The 13,644-nt window shown below is 37.2% G+C and overlaps 1 protein-coding gene across 4 annotated transcripts in view; it reads left to right on the top strand.

Moving 5' to 3' along the window:
- The first annotated feature begins 415 nt into the window (after positions 1 to 415).
- The window catches only part of PTK2 (protein tyrosine kinase 2), a 420,621-nt gene continuing 407,392 nt past the window's right edge, over positions 416 to 13,644 (top strand). For 2 of the 4 annotated variants that reach the window (XM_074202741.1, XM_074202737.1), the window contains exon 1: positions 416 to 500. The gene's annotated coding sequence lies outside the window, so the exon portion shown is untranslated. Of the gene's footprint in view, positions 501 to 740; positions 799 to 1,329; positions 1,415 to 13,644 lie in introns of those variants that run through there. The other 2 variants (XM_074202738.1, XM_074202740.1) reach the window with 2 other exon arrangements.

The raw sequence follows: 13,644 nt of genomic DNA, 5'->3' as shown, positions 1-13,644 counted from the left end.
TGAGGTTCTAAGGTCTCTTTCGATTCTGGCGTTCTAGGTTCCTCAGGTCCTTACTGCTGCTGACACCTGACGTTCCAGACCTGGCACATTTTGCTCCAAGGCCCCGGCTCTCTCTGGCATTGCACGTTCTGAGGTGCCCCCTGACGGGTCGGCAGTGCCTCAGAGCTCAACGTGCAAGTCTTTCTTCTTTAAGCCTAAACTAAACCGACCCGACCCGCCCCCCTCGGGGTCTCCCAGCTCCACTCCCTCCTGCTCCCCCGCCCCCAGCCCTTTTTCCTCCCATACTCTCCTCCCCTCCCCCCCAGCCACGGCTTTTCCCAAACCCTGGAACGGGCGATCCCAATCCGGGATTACAACTGAAGGGGGGGTGCGGGAGACGGGAAGCGGGGGGAGTAGCGGGCATGCGCAGGCCGCTCGGCGCATGCCCGGTGAGCCCCCGGCTGGTTCTGGTCTGGACTCGGAAGCCCGGGAGCCCCGGACCCGAGCGAACCGCGGCGAGTGTGAGTGTCCCCGGGGCGCGCGGGGCGGCCGGGCGCGGCCACCTCGGGGCGGGGGCCGGGGCCGGGGCCGGGGCCGGGGCCAGGGCCAGCCCGCCGCCGCGCCGAGCGGTGCCGGAGCCGGGCCGGGACCGAGCGGGGCGGGGCGGGGGCGCCTCTGCCTTCCGCCCGTCGCCTTCCTCTCCTCGCCGGGAGGGGCGGGAGGACGCGACTCCGGAGCCGCCGCCGCCGCCCGGTCCGCCGCCTCCTCTGCCAGCTGCGCGGCGGGCACCCGGGAGCGCGGGCGGCCGCGTGTGCCACGGTGAGAGGCGGGCAGGAGGGCCGCCCGCCGCCGCTCCTCGGCCCCCCGTCTGCCCTCCATCCTTCTCCCTCCCTCCGCCCTCCCGCGGCTCCTGTCCCAGCCCCTTGCCATCTCCATCCTTCCCCATCTCCTCCCCTTCCCCATCCTTTCTTCTTTCCCTCCTCTCCCCTCCACCCTGTTCCTTCTCCCATTGCCAGACTCGGCTTCTCCCCTTCTTATCTGGCATCCCTGCTCGCCCTCCTCTCCCCCACCCCTTCCCTGGGGAGTGTGGTTGGTGGCGGGGGGGGGGGGGGGGCGCGGCGCGGGTTCGATCTCGTATTCCATCCATGAATTGGTTATTTGATGGAGCTGGGTTTAGGCCCGGGGGATTGGGAGAGGAAGGTGGGGGTTGAACGTGAAGCCACTCCTCTGCCCACCTTCTCCTCTGCCCTCCTCCCGTTTCTGGATGGAGAGGGTTTGGGGCGGGGCGGGGGGAGCAATAAGAAAGCTCGGAGGGGCCAGGTTGAGTTTTTGGAGGCCGAGGCGGCGCTTTGCTGAGTGCGGCTCCGGGGAGCCTTGTGGATGTGACTCCCACAGGATGTGGCAGCAGAGGACGGGCCTCTGCTGGGGCTGAGTGGTGAGACAAAAGGGGAGGAGGAAGGAGGGAAGGGAAGGGGTCATTCCGCCGGGGCGCTCAGGACCCTTGGCCCCGGGACGGAACAAGTTACTGTGCAGCGTGCGGGAAGCTTTCTCGGAGGGAAATCGGCAGCCGCGGGAGGAGGGAGGAGGGAGGAGGCAGAAGGAGAAGGGAAGGTTCCCTGGTGGAAAGTAAAAGGAGGACTTGGATTGGTTTCTGAGTTCCTCTTGAATCACTCTCGAGAGTCCTCCCTCTCTGCTATTGCTAATAACCAAGTAGGAACGGGAGAGCAAAGTCCTATCACTTCCTTTCCCTCTAAACAGCTTCTATTACCCTGTTGTGAATTTTCTCCGCAACTTTCCCCAAACTAATTTTAAGAGAATTAGAATTCTTTCTAAATAACGCTGTCTCCTTTCTCCATTTCACTACCTAGCCGCGATTTTATGTGGAAAAGCAGTTTTAGCCTTTCTCTCATGGTTCCATGGGTAACTTTTCTTAACTTTTTCTTCACAAGAATATATATTTGATGTTTTTGCTTACCGCGAGAGTTCTTAAGCTGCGGGTCCATAAACTTGTTTTAAAAACATTTGGACAACTATATTTCAGTGTAATTGGTTCCCTTTATGGTCTTGATGTATTTTATTTTTGCATTTAGAAACATGTTTCTGAGAAGGGGCTCAATAGGCTTCACCAGACGATCAAAAGAGTTCACAACATATCCAAAAAACAAAACAAAACATTGAGAATCCCTCATACATTTGACAGGAATTACAGGTTTTTCTAACCGTAGACACCAACAAAAGTATATATTGTTAGCCTTTTCAGCAATCTACTTCTTGCAAAGTCAGCCTGTAGCTGACTTTTCAGCTGACTGACCAAGACAGTATTCTGTAGTAAGTATGTGCAATGGTTGAAGTCAACATAGTAGGAGTTTGGGGATTTGTATTTGAGATTCACTATCAATGGGAATTCATCTCAGGATACAGACCTTTACATAATAAAGATAATAGACTGAACCTAACCCTATAAACAGTTTATTTTTAAATCGCCTAGTATTAATATCTTTTATAATATCACAAAGTTAAGATGTTTTGATAGATCACCCTAATTTTAAGATATAAAAAGTAAAGGGAAAATCAGTGGAAACTTAAAATTTTAAGTTTGTTTTTTCTAATTCAGTTTTATTGAAGGACATTTGAGTTTTTATTTTGCCCATTTGTCATATTGAACCCATCCAAAACTTTTACTTAATTACAAGTCCATACAGTAAGTCTATATTATTCAAATACATTATACTCTGTAGAGAAGTGAAATGTATTAATGAATAGTGTTTTCAGAATTCAGACCTGTGTTTCAAAATGATTTTCATTAGTTGAAATATTTTATATCTGTAGACATAATTTTGTTTTTGAAAGTAGGAGCTTGTATTTTTGGAGTAAAAGCAACTGAATAGCATTGTTTTAAGTAGTATTGTATAAGATTCTAGATTGAGAATTTATATTCTCTTCTGATAATATTTGTATCTTTCAGGATATATGTTATCAATTGCTATGATTTTTTTTTTACAGTAGTAAGTGCCATGGTCCCCTCCTCAAAAGGGCTTACAAGTTTGGAGGGCTATACATTAATGGCAGTTGTATAATAAATGTTTAAAGGCACCAGTGACATAGATAAATAGATAATAAATAATAGCTGACATAATAGTGCTTTAAGATATGCAGGGTGTTCTGCATAAATTTCAATTGTGATAATTGCACAGTAATTTCAGATAAATAATTTTGTGTAGGGATAATGGCAGTTGTATGAATTAAGAACCTTTGGAGATAAATCATTCCATGTTTAAGTGAGCAGTATGAGTTAAGTAAGAGTGAGAAAACAGACTGAAAATGGTGATGTTTGTACAGGCAAAGCAGAAAAGTTATTTAATATAAATCATTAAAATGTTTTTTTTGACAAGGAAATAGGACAGAATTTAGTATACAGTGCTGTTTTGGGGAAGTAATCTTAGCATCTGAAGGATATTTGAACTGTTATAGGTTAACTATGTTGCAAAGAAGTCAATATGAAAAATTAACTTGTTAAGTTGCAAGTTTAATTGTTTTTTGAATACTGAATAGTTATATGATTAAATAGAGACCTGTTTTCACCTGTGTCTTTCCAAAATATTGAAGTATTTTTTTTCCCCTTAATAAAATGAAGAAAAAATGAAGTGTCTTCATTCCCACTTTGGCTCCTACTGTTATAACTCAGGGTGGAGGAGGGCAATTTTGCTTGAACATCTTGAAGATTGGGAATTACTTTTTAAGAATACTAAGTGCCCATATCATCTGAGGATAATGAAAGTAATATTTATTAAAAGTGACTAATTTGGAGGTATTTTTGCTTAAAAATTAACAGTAAAAGTTGACATAAATAGAATGTAAGCTCCTTGAGGTTAGAAACTATTTCATTCTTTGTGTTTGAATACTGGGTAGTGTCTGGAGCATTGTCACATAATAAATGCTTTGATTTTATTCTATGTGTATTAATCTACTATTAAAAATAAATATTTTAAATTTTAAAAGTGTTAAATTGTATACTTGTTTCAAAATCGAATATTAAAATCAATGCCATTATTTTTAGTTGTATATTGACAGATTTTATTAGTAAATTAATGAGATTAAAGTCTTAACTGCTGTTATACTTGGTTAGTTTTTTAAAAAATTGACCAATTGATTTTTTTGTTTAGAATTTTTTTCTCAATTCCATTTTCCATAGTTTTCATGCCTTTATCAAAAGACTAAAAATAGTAATAAAGTTTTTAAAGAAGCATATGTCTTCACTGAGGACTACAAATAATGTAAAAGCATGTGCTTCAAATATTATAGTTGAATGACATATACAAATGCATAAGAAGTAAGAAAAATCTTTGAATGCTAAAATCAGCTTTCAGGTTTTAATTTCAGTTCCTTATCAGGGCTGTTCTCTTTTAAATTCTAACTGAAAAGTGCTGATGGACAGGTCTTGAGGAAATTATTTTCTTTTTGAAATTTAAATTAAAATGTAAAAACAGCTGAATTCATGTTAGTGCTTGGATGCACCTGTTGTTGATTAATTTCAACAAGTGATAGTTGAAAGATGTTTTTGACTTTTGTACCACCATGATTATTGAGATCCATTATTACTTTCTTTCTTTTTCAGACCAATATTTCATTTTCCTAACTTCTCTTTCCTATCAAAAGACATAGGGCGATTAGTTTGAACTATCCAGTCAAGTGGACGAACTGAGCAATATAGGTACCCTGACAAATACCATTGTCAGTTTGTGATGACATTGTTAACTAATCCTCACAGTAAAGTTTCAAAACCCTGGAGCACTTACAGTATTCACTAAGGCTGAATAGCATACTATTTTCTTTGTGTGTGTGTTTTTTTTTTAGTTTTAGTTTTTGCAAGGCAGTGGGGTTAAGTGGCTTGCCCAAGGCCACACAGCTAGGTAATTATTAAGTGTTTGAGGCCGGATTTGAACTCAGGTTCTCCTGACTCTAGGGCTGGTGCTCTATCCGCTGCGCCACCTAGCTGCCTGAATAGCATCATATTTCATTGTTAGCTTGAGGGGTGAAGTGAATGCTCTTGATTTCTTTGGCTATTTATTAGACGTGTGTTAACCTCTCAACTTCAGTTTTCATCATCTGTGAAGGTAGGGGGTTAATCGCTTACATTTAATAATTGTTTGCAGGTTTACAAAATAGTGCTCAGCCACTGTGAGATAGGTGATGTCAGTATTACACTCATTTTATGGATGGCATGGAATCTCACGAAGTGACAACTTACATCCAAATAACTTGTTTTAACCACACTCAAAAACTAGGAAGTGTCATTTGGAATTTATTAAGCACCTGTTAGCGAGACCATTGTTAAGAAACCAAGATACTCCTTACTTTTCAAGTCCCAAGTTGAACATTCTTTATAATACATCACTGTCTAGTTTATAGGGTTGTTGTCAACTGTAAAATACTTTATAAATGTGACCTCTGAGGATTGTTTGTTATTGTTGCTTATTAAGCAATAATCACATTTTACTGTGCTTTTTAAAAATATGAATTTCTCATGTACAAACTTAAATATCGCAAATGAATGTTTTAATAGAGATGCAAGAGCAAAGAGGACTATATGGAAAACTCAACTTAGGTTATTTAGTGTTTTTTAAAAGCTATAATCAGTGAAACATGGTAATAACAAAACTAGTTTCCTTGTCTGCTCTGTGTTCCTTATTGAATTTTGTTCTTTTCTGTATATTTTAAAGAAATATTTCATTCATGCGCTGTTTTAAACATGATTGACACTATCTACTGATTCTTATCACTCATTGTGCTAGATTTTTCATAGACAGATTTGATACATATGGTTCAATGAATAGTCTAGCCTTATATTCATACTTATTTTTTGCCTTATAAATAAGACATTTTATTCAAAATCACATAGGTTTTTGATAGACAAGCATAATTTAGTATTTTCACCATTTCAGGCCCTTACCTGAATTACATTGTTACCATTGCCTTTTTAGAATCATTACACTTTCCTAATAGATCTTTTAATAATTTGATATGCTAAAGTTTATTGAAACATTGAGGACTCAGAGACTTGTTCAAGTTCATATTTTAAAAAAATGAGTGGCAGTTTCTTTCCCATCTTTCCTCCCCGTGGAAGACTGAATTAAGCTTTTCAACTGAAGTCAGTCTCTCTCCTTTACCCCCCTAATCCACTAAGACACTTTGGGTAGTCCGAAAGATTCTTAAATAATACCCTAAAGCTATTCAAATGAACAGCCATCTTTGTGGAGATACTGTGATAATTGCAGAATAATGCCAGCTTACATTTGACATTACTTGAAAAAATTTTGCTATAATAATATTCAAATAGGGCTTGTTTTGAAGTAATAGGCTAAAATAATTTCATTAGAATAAGTGAAATTTTTTAAAAATTGAAAATGCGATTGCTCTTATCACAGAATCAAATATGTAATGTGTTTATTGACCGACGTATTTTTTGTACTGTTAAATCCTAAAAACACAGAAAATCCAACTTCTTGAGTTAACAACTTTGAATGTTTAAAAATACTTGCAGGATATATCTTAAAATCATAAGGATGATGGTACAGTTGAGTTCTTAATTGACACAGAAATTGAATAGAAGTTCAAAAGTCTAAAATTAGGATTTGAGCTTGAATTCATGATGCTTCAATTTTTCTCAGAATTCCAGACTGAGGAAAAATGAGTTGAGTGGGGATTATAGATTTGAACTAATGCCCTGACTAAACAACCTGAGTGTATTTTTCAAGAAAAGACTCTGTCTTTGAAACTCTGGCTTGAATTTTAAACTAGGAGTTTGAACTTGAAATTGTTTGCAGCTAGTTTTGTGGTTTTTAGCAGACTGAGGCAAAGAATTTGTTACTGAAATCATTTGTGTTCTCTAGTGGCTTAAATTCTAGTTTAGTGGTTTTTTTAGGTGTTGAAAAATTAGCTAAATTTGTAAACTAAAATCAGGTAAATAATATAGCCTACCAGGTTAACTAATGAGGCAGCACTTTGTATTGATTGTCTTCATAGCTTTGAACCTCTTGCTCTAGCCAGTTAAATGTACTTTTCTGATTGGTCTTTCAGAAACAGAAACTTAAGTGGTGAGAGATTGATTCCATGCTTACACAGCTTCTAAGGGTTGTTTTGGCTGTGTGTTATGGCTCATTTGAAGAGAGATAGGTGCACATGTTTGCAGGGTTTGGTCATCCCAAGGGAGGAAGGGAAAGACAAATCCTTCTATTAACTTGGAGGGAATGAATTCTGATTTGTCACAGGCTATTGAATACTATTTAATGGATGATCTGAAAACCTTTATCCCGGAGTGGCTAGGTGGCACAGTGGATAAAGCACCGGCCCTGGAGTCAGGAGTACCTGGGTTCAAATCCAGTCTCAGACACTTAATAATTACCTAGCCGTGTGGCCTTGGGCAAGCCACTTAACCTCAGTTGCCTTGCAAAAAAAAAAAAAAACCTAAAAAACCCAAAAAAACCTTTACCTCTGGAAAGTTTACTATAGAATCTTCGGAATCTGGCACCTAATAAATTAATCCCATTTCTGGACCATGGGCCCCATCAATTCTTGTCTCCTCTCCCTTCTTTGGGGAAGGTCTTAGATCTGTAACCAAATGGTTTATACTCCAAATATAATTTGACCTTTGTCTCATACTTCTTCCTTTAAAATGTATTGTTGCTCTTGTATTATTCCAGGTAGCCTGATGACCAATTTCCATTAATAAGTGGAACATCTTACCAAGTCTTTCCTTCTCGAACTCCACTCTAAGTATTACTGCAGACTGATGAGAAATTTGACAACTTTTTTTTATAAAGATTTTATTTATTTTATTTATTTTTGAGTTTTCCTCCTAATCTTGGTTTCTCCCCCACCCCCCCACCCCTTACAGAAGGCAGGACAACTTTCTTAAAAAAAGTGTTTATTAAGCATCTGTTATGTGACTATTTTGTGGGAAGATTGTATGACTTCTTTTCCACATAACTGTAGGGTCACAGGATTTATAGGTTGACTGATATCTATATACTGTTACTATAATTCATTGTAAGAAGTAGTATAAATCTGGCAAATTGAAACAACTTTTTAGGATACTGATAGCTATGTATTGTAATGAGTAGGTCTTGTTTTTGTGGCTTTTTTTTAATGTGTCCTTTTTAGTTTTTACTGCCTGTATCTATCTACACCTACTGAAAGCTACTGGAGATTTCTGTCCAACATTAAAAAATCATTTTCTTTTTCCTTCCTTATGGGAGAACCTAGTGGCCTATGTACAGATTGTAGATCTGGTTTTTAATCCCAAATTTGCTATTCATTTCCACTTTAAGGATGTTGGACAAATTACCTATCTTGGCTTATGTTCTCATTCAAGGCAAATTCTTTCAGTGTCTACTAAGACACTGGATAAAAAGACTTAAAGGAAAAAAAAAAGGAAAAAAAAGACTTAAAGGAAAGAAAAACAGTTGCTGCCCTCAATTTTACTTTATACTGGGACAGACTGGATAATCCCTAAGGTTTTATTCATTTTGAATATCTGTGATCTCATGATTCATGTAAGAATGTTACATGGTCAGGAAAAATGTGTTGAAAAACTGAAAAAGAATCTTGTCTGCTCTTGGAGTATTTTGAATTTTGAAGCTGTTATCTCGCAGTCAGTAATTTTTTATTAATTGTTTTATGTAGGTATTGTGCTAGCAAAGTGCTGGGGATTTAAAGAAATGCAAAAACCAGCCCTTTTCTCAAGGAGTTCCCAGTGTAATGGAGAAGATGATACACTAATTGCATATACTGTGTAGTGTACATTGGGAATAGTCTCAGAGGGAAAGCACTAAGATTTAGATATAAATAAGTGAGCAATAATTGGTGTTAATAAGGCAAAATTTGGAAGTTATTTTATTTTATTTTATTTTATTTTTAGGGTTTTTTTTTGTAAGGCAATGGGGTTAAGTGGCTTGCCCAAGGCCACACAGCTAAGTAATTATTAAGTGTCTGAGGCCGGATTTGAACTCAGGTCCTCCTGACTCCAAGGCCGGTGCTCTATGCACTGTACCACCTAGCCACCCTGGAAGTTATTTTAATTTGAATATAAGGCTAGTTGGTGAGATCTTTAAACTATAGAAGTAGTTTTTCTTCTTGAAGTTGTTGGAAGAAATAGAATTATTTTCTCTTGCCCATTGCCTTTCCCAGTCATCCAAGTCTATTAAAAATAAATTTTATTGGTGTCTTTTGTTTTTACATTGAAGTCATTTTTGGAGATCTGGATATTATCCTTCTGTCAGAATTCCTTGTAAAAAAAAAAAAGCTGTTAATCACAACCAGCTAATAGTGAGTTATCAAGTTGTCTTATAGTATGCACCAGTGTTGTTAAATTCCACTAGGCCATCTATGGCTGCATATTGCCTTAGAAAAATCACAACTTATCATTATATTGTAGTTTTATTTATTTTGTTAAACATTTCTCAATTACATTGTAATAAGGTTCAGTTTGACATCTCTAGTATACACAGGATTATGTACTTGTGATCATTCATTTTACTAAAAAGGTGGAAATACATATCCTCATTTTGTCTCTGGGACTAATTAATGAGCAGGCTTTTTTTTTTTTTTTTTTTTTAGTTTTTGCAAGGCAATGGGGTTAAGTGGCTTGCCCAAGGCCACACAGCTACATAATTATTAAGTGTCTGAGGCTGGATTTGAACTCAGGTACTCCTGATTCCAAGGCCAGTGCTCTATCCACTGTGTCACCTAGCCGCCCCCGAGCAGGCATTTTTAAATCACTTGTTCTGTGTTAGGCACCCCCACTAAACACCTAAACTGTCCCCTCTTTCAAGAAGCTTATGTTTTAACATTCATTTTTTTTTTTGCAAGGCAAATGGGGTTAAGTGGCTTGCCCAAGGCCACACAGCTAGGTAATTATTATATGTCTGAGGCTGGATTTGAACTCAGGGCCTCCTGACTCCAGGGCCGGTGCTCTATCCACTGCGCCACCTAGCCAATATTCAATATTAGTCATTATGGGATTTGTTTTAGCATTATTTTTAAATTATTATAGCCATTCTGTATATTCTCCAGGTTCTGATTCACTCTTCATTAGTTTAGAAAATCTTTCCATGTTTCTTTGATTTTTCTCATTCATTGTTTCTTAGGATATTCTTGTTATCAGTTTGTTGAATAATTTTCTAAATAACTTTGTTACCAGCTTTTTTTATATCACAAAAAGTGTTGCTATGAATATTTTGTTGTGTGTGTGTGTGTGTGTGTGTGTGTGTATGTATATGTGTATGCATGGGCGCCCATACATATTTTTGTATGTGCATTTAGAAATTTTCTGTCTTTATTTAATCACATGTATTTGAACATACATACATACATATCCCTAGAAAGAGGAGAGACAAAGAGACTGCTTGTCTTGGACCTTCTAGGGTTTACCTCATCTTTGGATCAGAGTTTATGAACAGTTAACTGGCTTTTATCATTATTCCAAACTCTAACTATACATTTCTAAGAGGGAAATGCAGAATGAAAGTGAGAAATGTTCTTGGAACAGTTCACACCTGCTCAGATTTGGGAAAGAGACATTAGAGCTGTGTGAATGTATTGTTCTCTTTTTTACACTGATCATTTCCTGACCTCAAATACCCTTCCACAAAAAAAAAAAAAAAATTTGGAAAGGTGGTCTATACTCTATACTACATTTTTGGGTTCACTTTATTGGTAGACCAGATGAATGTTTACCCAAGTAGCAAGACAAGTAAGCATTCAGGCTTTCTTAGGAGTTTCCTTTGCCATCTTTTCATGTACCTTCACTAGTCTTGTATATGTCATGGCAGTACAATGTGTAGAAACTGGATGTGGCTATAGCTCCAGAAAGAGGCCAAACCCTGTCCCATATAACATAAGTATTAACTGCTCTATCTTAGTAGGATTCTTCTGCAGATTGGAAAACACAGAGATAGAATACTATTCAAAAAGATGAAAACTCAGTTGCTGTACTGAATGTAATTATAACTGAGTTGAATAATATGTTCCAAAATAAACTAGGTGTTTTGAAGTAGGTGATTTTAAAAGTATGGTCCAAGAGGTGTCAGTGACTATATAAAGAAATGAATAAAACATTCTCCAGTGGGAAAGTTAGTAAGTTTAGTCATAGGAATGAAATAAATAGATTCCAAAATGTAAGTATGTTGGAAATGGTTAGCACTCACCTCCTATTTATTCTTGCACATATGAAAGCAACTACAATCTGACAAGAATGGAAATGAATATTCACATAAATAGATTTTTTTCCCTAAACATATCAAAAAGAGGGTGGGGGGTGAAGCCTTAAGCAGTATTCTGTTCTAGACTATACTCTCCCAAGAGTCTTAAAAATGATATGAAATTTCAATAACAAAAATTATAGAAGCAAATTGAATTAATATTATGATCAAAAAAGTGATTCAGAAACATTCAGTGATCATATATGTTTCTTTCTATATCACGGTTTGATTTATTTTTTCAACCTGGAATTCTTGAACAACTTTTAAAAAATGCTATCACTGTATTTTAATATAATCAGTTTTCTTTGTAATTATATTTATTTTTTTCTTATGTATTTAAAAGTCAGATATTAAGGAGTGCATACATAGGTTTCACTAGATTGCCATAGGAGTTCATGACAGAAATGGTTAAAAAATATCATTTTGGAATTAGATGAATTTTCTTTTGCTTCTCCAACAATAGACTGAAACTTCTTTCCTGTAAGAATAAGAAGAATGTTGTCTAGCACTATTTGTTGATTTTTTTTGCTTCATATTTTATTGTCTCAATAGTAATGACTCAGTCAAAAGCATATACAGTTTCTTGTGCACCTGGAGTTTAAATAGATATATAAATGGGAACTTTGGGTCTCCTGATGGGGACTAAATTAATGTTAAATACTTGAAGGGGCAATCTTAAACCAATTTATAGAGGTGCTGATTTTATTTAAAAACAGGAGAAGAAGGGTATGTAAAGACCCATAATAGGGAGAAATGACTTTCACAGACTTCCACACCATTCAGTGGTCAGTGGTGATGTTGAGAATCCAAGACTCTTGAAAACTATCCTTCATCCTTTATCCTAGACAGTGTTCCCTCCATATTGTCAGAGCTCTCAGTGGACAATTTCTGTTGAGTCTGCATGAGTCAGAATAAAATGTAGTTTGCTATGCCATAACATATTGATTTTTTGCAATACTGATTCTGTTAGTGGACTTAGCTTTTTTTGATGACAAAAAATGTAAACTCAGGATATTTGCCTGAATTGAACAACTTTTAAAACCAAATCATTGAAAATAAGTATGCTGATTTCACAGAGATGTTATATGAGAAAGTTATATTTCATAGAGATGAGATATGAGAAAACATGTAAAGTATTTTGAAAACTTAAATTGTGCTACTCTTGTCTTATATTCAAGCCCTTTTTGATACCTGACTAATTAAACTTTAGTATGTGTTAATTGTAAAATTCTACACCAGATACAAAGGAATGATTTGGCTATTTCCATGTGTGTTTTGCTTCATTTTAGAGGCATAGATACTTAAAATGTTCTGCTTAAAATATTCCAGTATTTGGGTTTTTTTCTTCTCTAAATAAGCAAAAAGCCAGTAACTATCTCAACTGTCAGTTCATTTTAGCTCAGCTGACAAGACAGGGGTCCATGCTGTGACTGCAGCTGCTATCCATCCAGTGGCATTTGTTAATTAAGCTGTTTAACATTGTTTTGCTTTATCAAGTCTTGGCTCCTTTAAAAAGAAACAAAATCATAGGTCTGTGGCTTCTTAGAAAGTGCTTATTTCGGTTGTCCAGTTATGGGAATAATTTTTAAAAACATTTCTTGCTTTGCAAAAACTAAAATATAATTAAAATTTTTTATAAGCTCTCAAGCAACTTATTAATTGAAAGTGTCTAGACTGTTTAGTAAGTAATGTATAACATAGACTGAGTTCAAAAGCAGCTCTTCTATACAGTGTAATTGCTATCTCAGTTTAGGACTTCAGTTCATATTTAAATCAATAATAAATAATAACACATACTAATGATTGCAAAATTTTTCCTAAAGCTTCAGAACCGCCAGTCCACTTTGTGCTATAGTCATCTATAGCACATTTCTACTTTGATGTCTGACTAGTAGCCCCTTCACATTTCCCTTTTACTTTTGATGACAACATTTACCTGAAAGACTTGAAAAATTTGCTTTTCGTTTTCATTCTATTAACAAATCCTACTTATTATTTCTATATCATCTTTTCCTTTATTTTCATTTCCACAGATATTTTTACTCAAATTTGAATTAATAATTTTCATATATTTCAGGTTTTATAAGATACAAATTATGAGTTAGGTAGTCTCAGTGTTATTAGAATTATTATTCCTCTTTTATAGATGGAGGAACTAGAGTCACAGTCAGGAAATGTCCCAGCTGGGAATTGAACTTAGGTCTTCTGAGTCCAGTATTTGTTATTTTACATCAAAGCTGCCTCTTGAAAAAAAATCAGTATCTTTCCTTGTCTCAGAACCTCTCTTCTCCAATTCATCCTATAGGCAGCTGTTGCAAGGAGGTTTATCCTGTAAGTTCAGTAAAGGGCAACTGAGTTGTGCAGTGGACAGAGTACCGGAGACAGGAAGACTCATTTTACTGAGTTC

This window comes from Macrotis lagotis, chromosome X (assembly GCF_037893015.1).
Source record: "Macrotis lagotis isolate mMagLag1 chromosome X, bilby.v1.9.chrom.fasta, whole genome shotgun sequence".
Taxonomy (NCBI): Eukaryota; Metazoa; Chordata; class Mammalia; order Peramelemorphia; family Peramelidae; genus Macrotis; species Macrotis lagotis.
This window is presented reverse-complemented; position numbering and strand designations above follow the sequence as displayed.